General features: G+C 47.1%; 2 non-coding genes across 2 annotated transcripts; one reads left to right on the top strand and one right to left on the bottom strand.

The window, feature by feature from the left end:
• Positions 1 to 3,173: 3,173 nt before the first annotated feature.
• Positions 3,174 to 3,255, top strand: trnas-gcu (transfer RNA serine (anticodon GCU)). Its single transcript has one exon. It is a non-coding gene; the product is annotated as a tRNA-Ser (tRNA).
• Positions 3,256 to 6,544: 3,289 nt separating this feature from the next.
• Positions 6,545 to 6,617, bottom strand: trnav-uac (transfer RNA valine (anticodon UAC)). Its single transcript has one exon. It is a non-coding gene; the product is annotated as a tRNA-Val (tRNA).
• Between the last annotated feature and the right edge of the window lie 3,906 nt (positions 6,618 to 10,523).

Raw genomic sequence — 10,523 nt, 5'->3', positions numbered from 1 at the left:
GCATGCAGGAAATTCATGCAGGTGTATAGGATGATGAGAGGCACTGGTCGTGTGGATAGCCAGAGGCTTTTCCCAGGGCTGAAACGGCTAACACGAGGGGGCATAGGTTTAAGCTGCTTGGAAGTAGGTACAGAGGAGATGTCAGAGCTAAGTTTTTACACAAAGAGTGGTGTGTGTGTGGAAAGCACAGCCAGCGATGGTGGTAGAGGCGGATACAATAGGGTCTTTTAAGAGATTCTTAGATAGATACATGGAGGTTAGGAAAATAGAGGGTTATGCAGTAGGGTAATTCTAGACAGTTTCTAGAGTAAGTTACATGGTCGACACAATATTGTGGGCCAAAGGGTCTGTAATGTGCTGTAGATTTCTATGATTCCATGAAATTCAAAGAAAATCTCCTATCCCACGGAGTAGTAACTAGTTGCAACCTGTCATCACAGGGAGAGTGAGAGGGGAACGGCAGGGATAGATTTTCATATACTGATATGGAACAGAAACCTGGGCAGGGACCAGATGGGCCGACTGACCTCTCTAGTGTACATTGTGAGTGTGGTAGATACAGTAAGTACCTGAGACACGGGATTTCATACAGAACTGATTTATCTTTCACAGATCCACAATATTAAACATCAGTCTAGTTTAAGGCTAACATCAGCAGAACAGACTCCTCCAATGCTCAGTGACCAGGGTTCACTCCTGGGTGCGATAAGCAGCCGCAAGAACTGCAGAATCTGACAGTAACAGTCCCTCATGAACCTGCAGCTGCCTTCAGTCACCGTGATGGTTAAACATTTAACACAGGGCTGATTTGAATTAGAAAATACCATGAGAGGTCAACTATTGCATCCAGTGCTCCCGATGCGGCCTTCTCTACATCGGTGAAACCCGATGCAGATTGGGGGACTGCTTCGTCGAGCACAATAGACAGGATCCCCTGGTTGCCACCCACTTCAACTTTGCTTCACATTCCCATTCGGATATGTCCATACATGGCCACCTCTACTGCCATGATGAGGCTAAACTCAGGTTGGAGGAGCAACACCTCATACACCGTCTGGGTAGTCTCCAGCCCCTTGGTATGAACATTGAATTCCCCACCTTCCCGAAATTCCTGCCCCAGCCTTTCCCCTATCCCAGTTTTACTCTGCTCCCTCCCCCTGCTGCCTACCACCTCCCTCATGGTCCCACCTCCTTCTATAACCATTTAACCATATAACAATTACAGCACGGAACCAGTCCATCTCGGCCCTTCTAGTCCGTGCCGAACGCTTACTCTCACCTAGTATGTGCCACACAACCAGCACACCATCCTTCGAATCCATATTCTTCCCCATTTCCTCGATTGGTAAATGCTGTTTGATGCTCTCCAAACGGAAGCACTTAGCCTGGGCTGCCACTGCGGCCTCTTCAACCTCCGGCAATCGAGACGTCCTCTGACTCTTTGACTCCTCGACCTCCACCCGCAGTCGCAGCAGTTCTGACCCACGCTCCGTGTCCATCTCTATCTGGGACGCAATTACACCACCAGCTTCTTCCAATCTGTTCTGGGTCGATTTCTTGAGCTTCTGCTGATCCTTTCGAAGGTTGGTCATTGCAGCGTCTCTTTGGATTAATTCATCAGTAATGACCGCAGTTTCGGCTCGGAATACCGTTTCCCCGTTTCCAGTTTGATGAGCGTGGACTCCAATCCTTCAATGGTTGTCCCAAAATTGCAGCACTCAGTCTCCATCCTGCATTTCTGAGCGTTCAGTTCAGCGGTACAAATCTCCTCTCTCAGCCAAACACTCAGGATCTGCGTCCTTCTCCAGAGCTGGCATTCGTCCAAAGAAAGTTTTACTTAGTTTATCCCTAGTCGCCCGGGATCCCTCACTCGCCTCAATTCATAGCTTTCCATGGTGAATCCCAATGCTAGGAGATCATCCAAATACACCAAAACTCCAAACAAGTCCACATCCCCCGTCCCCCGCGGGAAGGTTGCAAGGGCTCCGGATATGCCCTGTGGCATCTTTTCGGACTGGAAGAATCCTAGGGGACCTATAACTGCCGTCTTCTCCTCATTGGCCTCACTCATCGGGATCTGGCAACATCCACTCCTCAGATCCAGCACATTAAACCACATCGCACCATTCAGACAGACCATCGCGTCTTCGGCCGTCAGACCCGTATTCAGGTCAATGACAGTGCGCCTTGTCAGAGTCCTATAATCCACACACACGTCCTTCACGGCTGCAGGGGCCAGTCGCCGCGACCTCTCTCTCACCGAGGTGTCTTCAGCGGTCAACTCCCCTCCCTCGTGGTATTTTGGAGCTTCCACTAAGAGGGTCTCACCCTCAGATACTTCCCCCAGGCCGTACCACCATCGGCTCTCGTTTAAATTCGGTACCGGCCCAATGCTGCTACACACGTCCAGATGAACGTTCGGCCAATGTTGTTCATATCACTACATTTTGTGACTTTCATTTACAACGATTTAATATTCTGTATCTCTGTTTCTCTTACATAAAAAGCCATCCTTAAAGGCACGCGCCTCTGACTTTTGAGGCGGCCCTAAATTCTGGGAGTGGAATCAGCAAAACGGTCCAGTTCATTCAAAACATCATCGGGCGTGATTTCTTTTTATATATCATATGCATATACCAGAACCGAGCAGCCACGCATTGTGTCGGTTAAGGTTGGGATATTCAGATCTGCTGCCGCAGACAGAGCTAAGTGCTCTTCAGCGTTTCTGTAATTTAATAGCTATCGGGTTCTCATAATTGCCAATACACGAAACGCCGTTGTTTTGGAGCCAGATGATAATTTACAATAATACGTGTTTCTTGAAATCAAACAATTTGATAAACAAGTTACTAGACGTTTACTAAATTCGATATAATTTTATCTCACTGCACTACCCAAAACACACTATTTCTTAGAGCAACAGCACACGGAATCGGTCAATTCGGCATAGCACGGCGGTGGTGTCTGAAATGCCAGTAATAGCGAGTTCTGTTTTTCCCTATGGTTAGCACCTATCCCACTAAGTCTTTCTTCCGAATATCCAGAAATTCTGGTAAGCATTACAGACGAAGTAAATAGAAATGGTATCTGAAAACAAATATTTCGAACATAAGCGGAGTTTCTAAGTGCTGTGAAGAAATTCAGAATTTTGTAACACAAGAGACAGAAGAACAGACGAGGTGGCCGAGAGGTTAAGGCGATGGACTGCTAATCCATTGTGCTCAGCACGCGTGGGTTCGAATCCCATCCTCGTCGAGACCTCTTTATGTGAGGGGCCATCTGTTGAACTATTACTGTACTTTAAAGCTTCCAAGTCTCCAATATTTGCCAGATAGTTTGCTTTGTGAGTCATGAAAAATAATGTTCACAATTGGAATTTGTCTCCAAATTTGGTCATTTGGAGAGGAATTAGGCCATTCCGCCCATCGGGTCTGCTCTGCCATTCCAGCAGGCTGATATACTATCCCTTTCAACCCTATTCTCCTGCCTTCTCCTCGTCACATGTGACCCCCTTACTGATCATGAAACTGTTAATATATCGAATGAAGTGGCCTCCACAGCTATCTGTAGCAATAAATTCCACAAATTCACAACCATCAGGCTACAGAAATCTCTCCTTACCCCAGTTCGAAAATGACTTCCTTATATTCTGGGTTAGTTCCCTCTATTCTTAGACTTCTCCACGACAAGAAGCATCCTCTCCATGTCCACTATCTCCAGACCTTTCATTATTCGATAAGTTTCAATGGGATACCCGCGTCATTCTCCGAAACTACAGCAAGTATAGTCCCAAAGTCATTAAACGCTCTGCATATTTCGCCTTGTAATTCCCAGGATCATTCTCGCGAATGTCTCCTGGGCGCTTTCCAATGCCAGCACGCCCGCTTTTGGTTAAGGAACACACGCTGCTCAATAGATTCCAACTGCGGTCTGACCAATGCCTTATAAAGACTCAGCATTACATCCTTGTTTTCCTTTTCCAGTTCTCTCGAAATGTAAACTGTCACTGCATTTCCCTTCGTTAATACTGAGCCAACCTGCAAGTTGATCTTTCGGGAATCCTGTACCAGGTCTCCCGCTTCCTTCTACACATCTGTTTTCTGAACATGCTCACCGTTTAGAAAATAGACCACGCCTTTATAGCTTCTGCCTAAGTGAACGACCATACACATCCCAATATAATTTTACATCTCTCTCCTAATCAGTTCAGTTCCTTCTGCCAAGTTCCTGTTGATCAACACTCACACAACATAACCATCAACCTATATTTATACCGTTTGCAAACTGGCCAGAAAACTATCAATCCCCTTATTCAGATTATTGACATATAACGTGAAAATAAGTGGTCCAAACAACTACTGGTCACCGGCAGCCGACAAGAAAAACGCTCCATTTAATTCCACTCGCTGCCTCCGGCCATTCAGCCAATCTTCGATCCATGCTAGTATAACTCCCGTAATACCATCGGCTCTCCTCTTGTTAAGAAACCTCAAGAGTTGCACCCTGTGACATTCTTTCTGATTTTCTAGGCCAGCAACATCCACTGACCCTTCTCCATTTATCCTGTCTGTTATTTCCTCGAGGAATTCCAACAGATTTGTCAGGTTAAATTTCCCCTGAGGAACACCATGCTGACTTTGCCCTATTTTAATATGTGCCTCGAAGTGCCCCGAAATTTCATCCTTAATAATGGGCAACATCGTCCTAAACACGGAAGAAGACTAACGGGCCTAACATTTCCTGTAACACAGATAAAAGTTGCTGGTGAACGCAGCAGGCTAGGCAGCATCTCTAGGAAGAGGTGCAGTCGACGTTTCAGGCCGAGAACCTTCGTCAGGACTAACTGAAGGAAGAGCTAGTAAGAGATTTGAAAGTGGGAGGGGGAGAGGGAGATCCAAAATGATAGGAGAAGACAGGAGGGGGAGGGATAGAGCCAGGAGCTGGACGGGTGATTGGCAAAAGAGATATGAGAGGATAATGGGACAGGAGACCTAGGCAGAAAGAAAAAAGGGGATGGGGGAAACAGAGGATGGGCAAGGAGTACAGTGAGGGGGACAGAGGGAGAAAAAGGAGAGTGAGAGAAAGAATGTGTGTATAAAAATAAATAACGGATGGGGTTAGAGGGGGAGATAGAGTGTCAGCAGAAGTTAGAGAAGTCAATGTTCATGCAATTAGGTTGGAGGCTTCCCGGACAGAATATAAGGTTTTGTTCCTCCAACCTGAGTGTGGCTTCATCTTGACAGTAGAGGAGGGCGTCGATAGACACATGAGAATGGGAATGGGACGTGGAATTAAGATGTGTTCAGAATGGGAATGGGAATAAAATTTCTTGTCTTTTGTTTCTCTCCCTTTAAAGAGTGGAGAGACATTTCCAATTTTCCAGTTCTCCTGAACTGTTCCAAAGTCTGCTGTTCCTTGAACGATCAGTACAAATGCGCCTACAGGGGAAAATGTGTGAGTGTCACTATAAGTTGCGATGTTTATCAGTTTCCCCATTCAGCCTACGTCTCTTCGCAACGATGAAGGGCGGATGGAGGTGCATGCGGAAATTCTGAACTGGGAGTTGAGCGCACAGATCCCGAAGCAGGTGATTTTCAAACCTTCCTGCAGAACACGCGTCAGAAACGTTTAAACACAGCGCGGTGTCGATTAATACTCGAGTGTACCGAACTGATATCAAAGACAGATCGAGCGGAGTATGTTCTCGTCATCCGATTCCGGAGACAGCAGAAGAGCGGCACAACGTCCGGACCGAGTAAGTGAAATGCATCAACCGCGGCCACGCAGGCGAGGAATCTACAAGTAAGACACAAACTGAAGGAATTTCCATACAGCGCATGAATACTGTGGGCGGCACCGATTAAACCGTGATTTCCCCACCCATCTGTCTCTTTACTTCCGATGTACAGTTTTATGTTTTCTCCCTTCCATTCTGCTGATACCTCCGGATACATTTTGACTGACATTTCTGCAACTTCAGTGATACATATTTTATATCGACTGTGGGCAGACTGGAACATCAGTGGTAAATCCGCCATCAAGACATTGAATAATGTACGTAACAGTGGCCGGTTTGATGAGGATAACTGACCCTTATGTTTTAATAATGTAATAGAGGTAACAGGGTGCCGAGGGAACATCGGGAGCTATGTGTTGAGTCACAGGGCAAAGTGTAAACCGAAATATAAACTTATTCGTGACGTTAACGACGAAGAAAAGAAAAACATCACTGGTTAATTACTCATCTGCATGCACGCGTGGGATATTCCGTAAGTAGTTACATGTTGCATCAGTACTCAGCAAGACCGACATATTAAAATATACTGACTATAACTCTATACCGATATACGATCTCGCATCATCATCTTGTCTCGAAACAAAACGGTTCCCAATTCCCTTGCTCTGTAGATTATGCACGAGATTTTTGAGCATTCCTTTTCAATTTCCCGCAGGGGTATTCCCATGATAATAAATGTAAATACGAACGTAAAAGTTCCCGGGATCTTTGAGATCACATGCCTCCTAAATCCTGGAGCCTAAGGAGTGTTTCTGTCCAGGATTGAACTGGAGACCTTTCGCGTGTAAAGCGAACGTGATAACCACTACACCACAGAAACGCTGTCAGGAGCTCAATGTTCTACGCTTTTGAGCACTGACCAGACACCCTGCACCTCCGACTCTCTATTTATTCATTCTGCTCTTAAGGACAATTTTTTTCTGCCCGCAAGCAATAGAAAACGAAATTTTGCCCACTCTTCGTTCCCACTTCAGGAACAAGGGCCAACTTTATAGGGCATATTTATTAAATTCACGACGAATTTGCTGTGATGTTTTGGTCAGGGCGCAACATCCAACAACATCCGACTGGTTCTCTTCCTAGAGATGCTGCCTGGCCTGCTGCGTTCACCAGCAACTTTTATGTGTGTTGCAACAAAAAACGTATCGGCCGCTGCAATGTCCTTCAGTCACCACATGGTGGCTCCCCGCCTCTCAAGGATAATTCAGCTGTAATTTTGACATTTCTCGCTATCGATTAGTTCTTCGCCAGTCTTCGCCAATTTTCCGTTCTCGTCACTTTCGCCGGAACGTTAATTGAAGGAAATAATTCATAGACAACGGAAGTAGTGAAAACAAGAGGAAATAGCATCTGTAGAGTCAGAAACCAATGTCTTTTTAGCCCCGCCTAGTGCACACGCGAGCTATTACTAAACACACAATCACACTAATGTTTCATTAATTCCATCTTAATCTTCATTTTCCAATCTGTTCCGTCGTATCTGAACCAGACCCACTCATCTGCGGATAATTAAACAACCTCTTTTGGATGGAAAATTATATTAATCACAATAACCATCAGGAAGCGAGCCCCGTGTGACAGGAGAGCGGGAATGTGAGCATTTTACAGCAGCGCTGAGTCGGTCACATCAGAGGTCGCAGGTCACAGAGAGCCTGAAGGATCTGATAATCGGCGTGTCAGTAGATTTGGTGGAGGGCTCCATTCTTTAACAGCAGCTTGGTAAAGCAAGTCAGAAATCGGATTACACTGGACATGGAAGAACTGATTTATAATTCTGTTCCAGAATGGAATCGTCTCAACTTCAGGTTTCAACAGTTTAGTGTGAAAAGTAACCAAGGAACTGCCCATTTCCGGACCTTTCAGTTTTCATTCCGTGCGCTCACCTTGTCTTGTAACGACAGCCGCAATGACATGGATAATTCCTCCAGTTTAACCCCATGTCAGGGTGCTGGAAGGTGGAGTTTGATACTGTCCTCCAAGCATTTGCGGCGCGGCGCGTATGCTGGGTACATCGCATGTCGCGCGGTTTCGCTGGGTAACTGATAGCTTGCATATCGGCCGGGACTCCACCTTTGATTTAATGTCATGTACAGCAGGAACAGTTTTATCGGGATTATGGATAGTATATTGTTTTAATTTACGCTGGCAGATCAGTGCACATATTTATTACGTGAGTGAAACGTGGACGTGACTCCGTTCAATGCAGAGGTAATTTTAGCAACGTGGAGAAACTGTAATGGTGTTTCTATCGCATGTTTCAATGAGGGGCGGACTTTGGTGGGCAGAGAGATTCTCTCCTCGACCTGTTCTTTTACGTTGGGTTCACCTATGTAAAGAACAGATTGGCTTCAATGATGAGAGCTCCGGCCAGTCTGTTTGGAGAGTGGATGGTCAGCTCTTTCCAAAATTAATTACAACATGAGGACTCCACTTGTAAAAAACAATCTACGTTCAATTTAGTGACACAATCTTAGCCACTGTTTTACTGCGCTGGGGTGGAAGGAGAATCGATGTACGGGATCATCAGAGGTATGAGAGATTTCTGTTACAACTGTAGGTTGGTGAATGTCGGTTGCGACCATCCGCCCAACGACAGCTTCTCGAAAAAGCACAGGGGGACATTCGAGCCGTGGCTGTGTTGTGATTCGAAGCCCCTTCACTTTAAAGACTGGAGACAGAAACCACTCGGCTACACTACCCGTGAGCAGATTACATGATGATCTGAAATTGATTGCACACGGTCCATGTATTGAAGTTCCCAACAGAAGAAAAAAACACACGCATGGAAAGCAGTGAAAACCAGGTGGAAAAGTGACAGGTAGGGGGAGTTGTCAGCAAGAGGGATAGATGGGGCGGGGGGACATGGCGGGGTGAGCGCAAATGGAAATTATGAAGTAAGGTAACCCGAATATAACGCTCTGAGGGTCACTTGCGATCGTAAAAAGTAGATCCTGTGTCTCTGGGAATCATTTTGTGTCTTAAGACTGCCAATGCGAGTAATCTTTGCATTTGGTCTGCCACGTGGGAATTAATGGAGACTTAGTTTGCTTTCTTCGGGTTGCTGATCCGAGGTGTTCGAGGGTGGTGGTGTAGACAGCGTCACTGAAGGCCGTCCACTGTTCCTCAACGCTGGTCCCGTCATCCTGTGGTGTGTCTGGCAGTCTGCCTTCAAGGTCATCGACGAGTTCTTCTGCAACCCTGCTACTTTTCAGCTTGGAGACATTCAGCCTCTTTGCAATCTTCTGCCCTTGGGGTCTTCTCATGGGCAGAATGTGAAGCCTGAACTTGGACACAATGAGGCGGTGGTCGGTCCAGCAGTCGGCACCACACATGGCTCTCGTCACTCTGACACCCATCCTGTCCCTCTTCCTGGTGATGATGCAGTCAATCAGATGCCAGTGCTTCCAGCGTGGGTGCATCCATGACGTCTTCTTGCGGGTGGGTAGGCGGAACAGGGTGTTGGTGATGACAAGGTCGTGTGTGGCACATGTCTTGAGGAGCAGAAGGCCGTTGTTGTTACACTTGCCAGTGCCGTGTCTTCCGATGATCCCTTCCCAGGTTTGGTAGTCTGTCCCTACTCTGGCATTGAAGTCCCCGAGAACGATGAGCTTCTCTGACTGTGGGATTGCTGAGATGAGGGCGTCGAGTTCTTCATAGAACTTGTCTTTAATGTCATCTGGGTTGGTCATGGTGGGAGCGTAGGCACTAATCAGCGTAGCACTCTTCTTGTTTGCAAGTGGGAGCTGAAGTGTCATCAGGCGGTCGTTGATGCTCTCTGGGTGCTTGGTGAATTTACGGGCGAGGTTAGAATTGATGGCAAATCCCACGCCTGCTTCTCGTCGTTCAGCGCTGCTGCGACCGCTCCAGGAGAACCTGTATCCACCAAGACTGGTTTGATGAGAATGATGAAGAAATACAGGCACTACTAACGGAGAAACATCAACATTACAGAGCGCATCAGAACGACCCCACGTCGCTAGCCAAGGAAGATGCCTTTACCAACGCAAGAAGAAAGGTGCAGAAAAAACTTCGCGAGATGCAGGACAGCTGGTTCAGCAAGAAGGCCGATGAAATCCAGGGCTATGCAGACAGCCACGAGTAAAGCGCTTCTACGATGCGCTTAAGGCTGTATACGGACCCCGATCCTCCGGCTCCTCACCTCTCCTCAACGCAGATGAGACGCAGCTGCGGACAGAGAAGAAGCAGATTCTGGATCGGTGGGCTGAGCACTTTAACAACGTCCTTAACCGCCCTGCCGACATCAACGACGAGGCCATTGCCCGCCTGCCCCAGGTAGAGATCAACAAAAACCTCGACACTTTCCCCACAGCAGATGAAGTCAGGAAGGCAGTGAAGCAACTCTCCTGTGGCAAAGTGCCAGGACCCGATGCAATCCCTGCTGAGGTATACACAGCAGGAGGCCCTGTCATGATGCAAAAGCTGACTGTTCTCTTCCAGTCCATGTGGAAAAAGGGACAGGTCCCGCAACAGCTGAAAGATGCCAGCATAGTCCACATCTACAAGAGGAAAGGCAACGGCTAGTCTTGCGACAACCACCGAGGCATCTCCCTCTTGTCCATTGCGGGGAAGATTCTGGCCCGCGTCCTGCTCAACCACCTTCTCCAACATCTTGAGCAAGTTCTGCTCCCAGAAAGCCAGTGCGGCTTCCGTGCTGAACTTGGGACGGCGGACATGATTTTTGCTGCGTGCCAACTCGAGGAAAAAT

This window comes from Mobula birostris, chromosome 13, assembly GCF_030028105.1.
Source record: "Mobula birostris isolate sMobBir1 chromosome 13, sMobBir1.hap1, whole genome shotgun sequence".
Taxonomy (NCBI): Eukaryota; Metazoa; Chordata; class Chondrichthyes; order Myliobatiformes; family Myliobatidae; genus Mobula; species Mobula birostris.
Note: the sequence above shows the minus strand (reverse complement) of the source record. Positions and strands in the feature narration are given on the sequence as shown.